Source organism: Biomphalaria glabrata, chromosome 8 (genome assembly GCF_947242115.1).
Source record: "Biomphalaria glabrata chromosome 8, xgBioGlab47.1, whole genome shotgun sequence".
Taxonomy (NCBI): domain Eukaryota; kingdom Metazoa; phylum Mollusca; class Gastropoda; family Planorbidae; genus Biomphalaria; species Biomphalaria glabrata.
Genome location: NC_074718.1, coordinates 1,316,648 through 1,324,914, shown reverse-complemented (window position 1 = coordinate 1,324,914; position 8,267 = coordinate 1,316,648). Strand labels below are relative to the sequence as shown.

General features: G+C 42.8%; 1 long non-coding RNA gene across 2 annotated transcripts; it reads right to left on the bottom strand.

The window, feature by feature from the left end:
• Positions 1–593: 593 nt before the first annotated feature.
• Positions 594–8,033, bottom strand: LOC129927813 (uncharacterized). Of its 2 annotated transcripts, none has more exons than XR_008779504.1 (2): positions 7,720–8,033; positions 594–836 (listed from the first exon to the last, which is right to left on the bottom strand). It is a non-coding gene; the product is annotated as an uncharacterized LOC129927813 (long non-coding RNA). The 2 variants fall into 2 exon arrangements; XR_008779503.1 differs by having other exon boundaries at positions 7,740–8,033.
• Positions 8,034–8,267: the final 234 nt, after the last annotated feature.

Here is an 8,267-nt window from a genome sequence, read left to right as displayed (position 1 = left end):
CAGCTGAGGTAATATATTTGATCAGTTAGGTTCAAGCTATTAAATATTTCAAGTTCTAATATTAAATTATTTATCTGGCTAAATAACTTTTGGGTGCTAAATTTTCTTTAAAATATCTTTGTAAACAGTGTCTTACTGGAAATATTTACATTTCATTAACTAATTTATAAATATAAACAAACTATGCATTCCGCATTTATAATAATTTAATTTTTTTTCGTCGTCTGCGTCTGTCTTTAGCAAGCTCGTCAGAGCTTTTCAGCTGTTTCTTTCAAATGCAATCTGCTTTCCTATATGCCATAGAAACCACTGGTTTGTCTGTATAATGAATTAGATATGACAAAATATACAAGTTGCAACTGGGTTTGTGTGATCAAGAGAAATGCTGCATTCATCCTTAATCTTTGGAATCAAAGATAATGCCTTATAACTTTATGTTTGCATTAAATATAAAGGGCATGTCCCACAAAGTTGAAATTTATCCAAAAGAATATTTTTTCACTTTTGAGTATTTATAAAGAAAATGTAACAAATTTGTTAATTCTAAAAATTTAAGACAACGTTAGCTTAAAACAAACCAACTGAAAATATGATAATAATAATAATAATCTTTATTGTCCTTGTATAAGACTTATTTATTAAAGATTATTGTCATAACCATATAAAACTGACAGGATTTCTTCTAAGCCATTGAGTGTCATAGCATCAGCTTTTAGATTCGTAAGTAAAAGATGCTCAACAGTCTTATAAAATAACAGTCCAGCTGGCATAACACACAATCAGGCAGCCATCCACTGTTGGATGCGTCAGATCATCTTTTAGTCAATGTCAGGTTTCTACAATAAAATAAAATAAAATATATTTATATATATATTTAGTAATAGATACATAATAGATACATAAATGAAAAATTAAGTAATATTAAATGAATATTGGTGGGAAGCGTGGTCGAGAGGCTAAGTGCGCTTGAACTTGGCTACCTAGAAGGGGGCTCGAGGTTCGACACCGGACTCGGGCGGAGTTGCGTTTACTGAGTGCCTAAAGGCAGCACGGAAAAGCAACTCCTAGATACCCCCTCCCCCCCCCCCTCCCACCGGTCCACAAATGAGATTGGACCAAAGCGCTCTGAGCATGTTATAAGCATGAAAGTAGCGCTATTTAATTTGATTTGATTTGTTGATTTGAGGCACATCGGCACAATTTAGGCCATGTCGTGCCTGCAGTCCCTTAAGGACTACTCTCTCTCTAAACAGCAAGGGCCAGATTCTATACAGTAATATAATTAAAATTAAGGTCTATTCACAGTTAAAATAGTAAAGGTAGTAAAAATTTAAATATTTGGTAAAAATCTAATGTAAATAGTGTATGTTCACAAATTCAGAAATCACATCTTCGTAGATAGCCCCACTTCCCGAATAAAGCCCAGTACCTTCCCAGGGTCGACATTATTAAATAGTGTTTTTAGATTAGTGGCTCTAAAATGTTTTGCCCTGACATCCTGGTATCTGGGGCAATCAACGAGGATATGTTCCACGGTGAGGCGAGAGTCACAGTACTCGCAAAGTGGGGGCTCCTCTCTCTTCAGTACAAAAGAGTGCGTGATGTAGGTGTGGCCAATCCTAAGTCTGGACATGGTTGTGCTACCACGCCTTGTCAGACCCTTAGATGTGGGCCGCCACCTGACATCCGCCACAATCTGCCTGAGTTTACTGTGAGTCTCAGCCTCCCATCGGTTCTGCCACTCTCGATAGGTGGCAGAGGCAATACTTTGTCTCAGGTCCGAGTAGGGGATTTGGGTTCCTGACACCGCATGATTTAGGGCTCTCTTTGCTTCTCTGTCTGCGGCTTCGTTTCCCTCAATGCCAACATGGGAGGGGACCCAGATGAAGGTGACATCCCTACGGTCGGCTGTTATTAGGTCCAACAGCTTCAGGCTCTTATGTACCAATGGGATGTCAGTCTTCATCCGCCCCAAAGCTTGCAATGCAGATTTGGAGTCGGAGCAGATTATAAATTTCCTCCTTTCTGATGCTTTTACGGCCATAAGTGCAAGCAATATTGCGTGCAATTCGGCCGTAAAGATGGAGCAGCCATCGGGGAGTCTACGGGAGATTGTTTTGTTCCGAAAGGAGCAGGCACACGCGACCTTTCCCTCCATTTTGGATCCGTCTGTGTAGATGGTGCCACAATCTCCGTAGCTCTCCTGCAGTTCCCTAAAGTGGACTTGTAGTATGCTTGGGTCTGTATTTTCTTTTTTGAAATTAAGGAGGGATAAATTTAATTTGGGTTTATTCATTAGCCAAGGAGGATTCTGAGGGGTTTCTATTTTAGAGATTTGGTCAATGGGTGGGGTTAAATTTTGGATGGGTTCTCTCATTCGAAGGCCCAGCGGCTGTATGACGTTAGGCCTTCGATTGTATAATTCTACCTCTGTGGGGTTAAATATGGAGTCAAAAGCAGGGTTCGTGGGGTTGGATTTTAGCTTGACTATATACTGCATTGCAAGCTTTTTCATTCTTATATCCATGGGGAGTTCTCCAGCCTCCACATGGAGACTTGGGATAGGTGATGTACGAAACGCGCCGAGACAGAGACGCAGGGCAGCATTTTGTATTGGTTCCAGTATTTTTAGGTACGACTTCCTTGCTGCTCCATATATTATGGATCCGTAGTCTAGCTTGGATCGAATTAGACTCCGATAGAGCAGCAGCAAGGTATCTCTGTCAGCTCCCCAGTCCGTATGGCTGAGTACTCTTAGTATGTTTAATGACTTTTGGCATTTCTTCTTAAGTTCCTTAATGTGGGGGAGAAAATTAAATTTGGAATCTAAGGTGAGGCCTAAAAATTTTGTAGTTTTCACGACAGGGATCTTCTTTTTGTGTATAAATAGTTCAGGGTCTGGGTGGAGTCCCCTTAGATTACAAAAATGCATACTAACTGTTTTGGAGTCTGAGAATTTGAAACCATTATAGTTTGCCCAACCCTGAATTTTGTTTAAACATAACTGTAATTTCCTTTCTAAGGTGTTCATGTTTTTCCCATAAGTAAGAATGACAAAGTCATCAACATACAAAGAGCACTCTATGCCAGGGGACAGCGCATTTATGATGCTATTTATTTTAATGTTGAACAGGGTGACTGACAGAATGCTGCCCTGGGGTACACCCATTTCCTGGTCATGAGTGTCAGAAGCGGAGTTGCCCACTCGAACCTGAAATTTTCGATCTTTCAGGAATTCCTCCACAAAACGGGGGAGGTGTCCCTTAAGCCCCATAAGCGCCAGGTCACGTAGAATGCCATGTTTCCAGGTTGTGTCATAGGCCTTTTCTATATCGAAGAATACAGCTACTAGATGTTCTCTTCTGAGTAATGCATTTCTAATATAAGCTTCCAGCCTTACCAGGTGGTCAGTTGTTGTCCGCCCCTGCCGGAATCCGCACTGGTAGTTTGAGATCACTTTATTCCTTTCCAGGTACCAGACCAGCCTACTGTTAATCATTCTTTCCATGGTTTTGCAGATGCAGCTTGTTAGTGCTATTGGTCGATAGTTAGCTGGGTCAGAGCCGTCTCTTCCCGGTTTAGGTATCGGTATAACTGTGGCTTTCCTCCAGCTGTTTGGGAAAGCGCCTGTTTGCCACACACAGTTATAGACCCCTAGCAGGACTGCCAATGAGGGTTCGGGAAGGTGCTTGAGGAACTGGTAATGGATTTCGTCTTCTCCAGGCGCTGTGTCATGTGACTTGTCCAGCGATTCCCTCAGTTCTTCAAGTGAGAACGGTTTGTTGTAGTCTTCATTGTTCTCTGACCTGAAATCAATGGGGTGTCTTTCCTCCCTGGTTTTGACTTTTTGGAACTCTGGCGTGTAGTGTGCAGTGGATGATTTTTCTGCTATTGAGGATGCAAGGCAGTCAGCTATTTCTCTGGGGGACGTGACAGTTCGTCCTTGATTTTTCAAATGCCCTATTGCATTTGATTCTTTCCCTTTGATTCGCCTTACTGCCTTCCAAACCGCTCTAGCAGAAGTTTTGGCATCCAGACTGCCGACAAAACTTCTCCAGGAATTCCTTTTGGCTGACCGTATGGTTTGTCTAGCCTTTGCTCTAGCTATCCTGAATAGCTTTAGGTTTTCCTGGGAAGGATTCTTTATAAATGCAGCCAGTCGTTTTTTCCTATCACCAATAGCACTTTTGCAAGCTGTATCAAACCATGGTTTGCTAGGCCGTTTTGGATTTGCAGAGGTTAGGGGTACAACTTTCCTGGCTATACTTAGTAGCTTGCTAGCAAAGGTATCAGCTGGGTTCTGTTCATGGAGGATATTTTCTGTGATATCCTCAGAGCATCTTTTTTGGAATTGTTCCCAATCGGCCTTATTCAGTTTCCACCGCTGAGGTCGTCCCAATGAAGGGAGATTGTTAGTAATGATGATTGGGAAGTGATCACTTCCCCGTAGATCATTGCTAACTGACCATTTAAAATCGTCCAGAAGTCCGGGGACGCATACGGTGAGGTCAATGCATGTGAATGATCCAGTTCCTGGGTGCAAGTAGGTCGGTGATGCATCATTAAGTATGCATAAATCATGTTGGAGGAAGATATCCTCCAGCATACGACCTCTTGTGTCGGTATTGTTGGATCCCCACATGGTGTTATGGGCATTGAAATCCCCAAGGATTAAATAAGGCCGGGGGAGTTGTTTCAATAGGTCCTCCATGTCTGTTCGGTTTAATGGAGCGCCTGGTGGTAGATACAGGCTGCAGCAAGTGATAACCTTGTGAAGGGTTATCCTAGCTGCTACGGCCTGTAGTGTGGTCTGTAGTTCTACCCTCTCATGGGGGATGCTATCCTTCACAAGGATACAGACTCCACCTGATGCTCTCTCTGCATCCTCAACATTCTTGGTGTAAGCACGGTAGCTTCGGAAGCTGATGCAATCTTTTAGAAATGTTTCCTGTAAGCAGACAGCTACAGGAGTCTCAGAGTCCATCAGTAGCTGCATTTCCTCGTAATTGGCCTTGAGGCCTCTACAATTCCACTGTACAATTCTGGAATCCATGGCTTATTCTAGATGACCTACTTGGAGCTATTTGGCCTTGGGAGGCCCCCGGGGGGGGTTTCCCTTTATTCCAGTGACCTTGGTATTTTTATTCTTGGGTTTGGATGGAGAGGAGGACAACCCCCTTTTGGGGGAAGTCTTTCTCTCTGGAGAGGGGAGATCCCTCTGGTTAGAGCGGAGGTTATTTCCTCCTCTCTCACCTCGGGCATCCTCTCCGCTTTGATTTCTCCCCTTAGGGAGTTGGTCAACCTCTAACTCAGTAGAGGTTGGGGTGTCTGGCTGGGTTCTCTGAGGAGAACCTGTGTCAGACATGATGTCTCCGGGTTCTCCCGGAGTATTGGTTTTGACATGCTGCTCAGTCTCCATGCTCTCATCAGCGAGCACAGAGAACCTGTTCTTTAGCATGACAACAGGGCTTTCTTGTTTCTTCAGAGGTGTGTTCTTTGGCGGTGTTTTCTTCTGAGTTGGGGGAGGAGGAGGGGGTGGTGGGGTCAATGTGTCCGTCTGTGTGGCTATGGATCTTCCTTTCTTAGCAACAGCCTGGGCGTAGGTCTTTGTCAAGCCGAATTGACCCTTGGGTAGGGCCAGTACAGCCGATTTCGCCTGGCTAAAGGTACATCCGTTTCTTGCCTTGTACTCCTGCACGGCAACCTCCTGTTTCCACACAGGGCAGTCCTTGGAGTAGGCTGAGTGGCCAGCTTGACAGTTTGGGCATTTGAACTGGGCTGTGCAGCCCTTGTCCTCATGACCCTCTCCAGCACATCTGGCACACACAGTGTTCCTCTTACAGACTGCCGCGCCGTGTCCATAACCCTGGCACTTGAAGCACCTCATGGGGTTAGGTATGTAGGGCCTCACTGGAACTCGTAGGTATCCTGCCTTCACATACTCTGGCGGTGTCCTAGTTCCGAATGTGAGGATAATAGTGGCGGTTTTGACCTCCTCACCCTCCCTGCGCCTGGTAATGCGCCGGGCATGGGTGACTCCTTCAATGCCCTCCACTATTTCCTTCTCGGAACATTCCAGTAGGTCCCTAGAGCTGATTACACCTCTGCTGGTGTTCAGACTCTTGTGTGGCATGACTTCCACTTGGAGATCACAGAGTCTTCTGCATCTTAAAAGCCCATCAGAGTGTGTCTTGCTGTCTACTTCTACAAGGAGTTCCATTGTTTTGTGTAGCTTAGACACACTCTTGGGCTCTCCCACTACTGACTTGAGTCCCTTATAGATAATAAAAGGGCTCAACTTGGTCAGGCTTTTTCCCTCCTCTGTGCATCTAACCACCAGAAATGATGGCCAGGTGGCACAGCTTTTTGCGACCTCCTCTTTTTTATCGTCAATTCGTCGTTTCTTGCCCAGACATAGGTCTGGGGCAAGTAGTTTTGTGTGTGTTTTTTGGTCCATATATAGTTTGGTTAATTCGGCACCTGTGCTCCCCACCCGCCATCGAGTCCAACAAGGGGACGGGCCATTCGGATGTCCAGAATGAGCCCGCCAGGGCTACACAGGTGCTATACTCAGTCAGCTGCTACATCGGACATGTGTCCAATACAGCAGCTCCCTGATTGACCCTCCAGCCACCGCCCTCCAGCATAGGTCGACGACCTATGCTGGTAGCTCGGCATGACCAGCCGGTTGACCCAGAGCGGGCCATCTGGGTCTCAGGTCTAGGGGAACTTGGAGCCAAAGTATTGTGTTGTTGTGGTTTATCCTCAGATAGCCACCACTCAAACACCAGGATCTCTTTATCCCCCCTTACCCGTCGCAGTCCACGGCAAACGGACTGGTCTAGGACGTAGTGAGAATTTAAAGTTAAGGAGACAGTGTGATGATCAATGAAGGCAGACTTAGGAAAAGAGGAGGCAGACACAATGATAGAACAGAAGTAGGGCACTTTTGAGCTCCAAAAGTGCTAAGGAAAGAGGAGCGCAGTTTAACGTCATGTCTCGGGACGGAAAGTAGCGCTATATAAAAGCTATAATAATAATAAATAATATGAACATTAATATCAGCCTAGAGGAATCTAGTGCTACTTTACTAGAATATAACAGTAATATAACTAGATTATATACTATAAAGGTCTATAGTAGATCTATCTTAATTCTTATAATTCTTGGAGTCTAATGATGAAAGAGTTTAGTAAGTCTAGATTTTATTAATTTATAAATCTAGATCTATACCTTCCTTAGATGATATGTAAAAATTATATATATGCTTTCTAAAAACTATTGTTACTATAGACACTATAGTGACTATAAGTGATAATAGTCTTCTAAATCTTGTAGTAGGCCCTACTACAAAACAAGAATAGACTTTTAATACTTTTTTTTATAGACCAACTAAAGATTTAGACAGAACCTTCCCCAGGACCAGGACATAGAATCTATATATATTAATATTACAGACCACTAGTGAAGTGACCTAGCCCTATAGCCTAGGCTAGTCACTATATAAGTCATAAGACTATATTTTTATATTCCTATATTATTGTTTTTTTTATTTATTTTTATAGTAATTTATTTATACTAAATTAGATTTAGATCTACGACTAGATTTAGAATAATTTAGATCTAGATCTAGATCTAAATATTCTAAACTAAGACTAGTAAAAAAAATATATCTAGCTAAAAATCTATTATTAGATATCTAAATCCATATCTAGTTACAATAAGACTAAATTGTCTACGTTAAGTTGGTCTTAATAACAAAAAAACAAGATCTAGAATCCTCTAGGCGGTCTAGCTAGATCTTGTGTCTTGAGCTCGACATTTTTCCGTGATTTCCATACTATAACGTCACTTCCGCTTTCGGCCATGACAGAGCCATTTCAAATCTCGTTAATTTTTTTACACTTTCAAATGACTTTTTCTAGTATAAATATGTATTTCTTTTAACTCAAATTTTTAGGATCTATATTTGATACCATCTACTATCATAATCAATAGTTATCTCAATTTCGATAAAAACCTCTTCAGTTGGTCTTTAACCCTTCCCCCTCTACGCACTCCCACTAAAGGAGAGGATTTGTGGCGGGTAGATGTTGAACTAGGTCGTGAAAATGACGCAATGAGTCTCAAGGCTACACACTGGAGTACAGGGCAGGGTACAGCATTGAACATAACTGCTAAAATGGAAGTCTGGAGAAAATTGTCTTCTTATAGTGGGAATGGAAATGAGCAGGGTGGATTTGCGCGCGTTACTTATAGGAATTAAA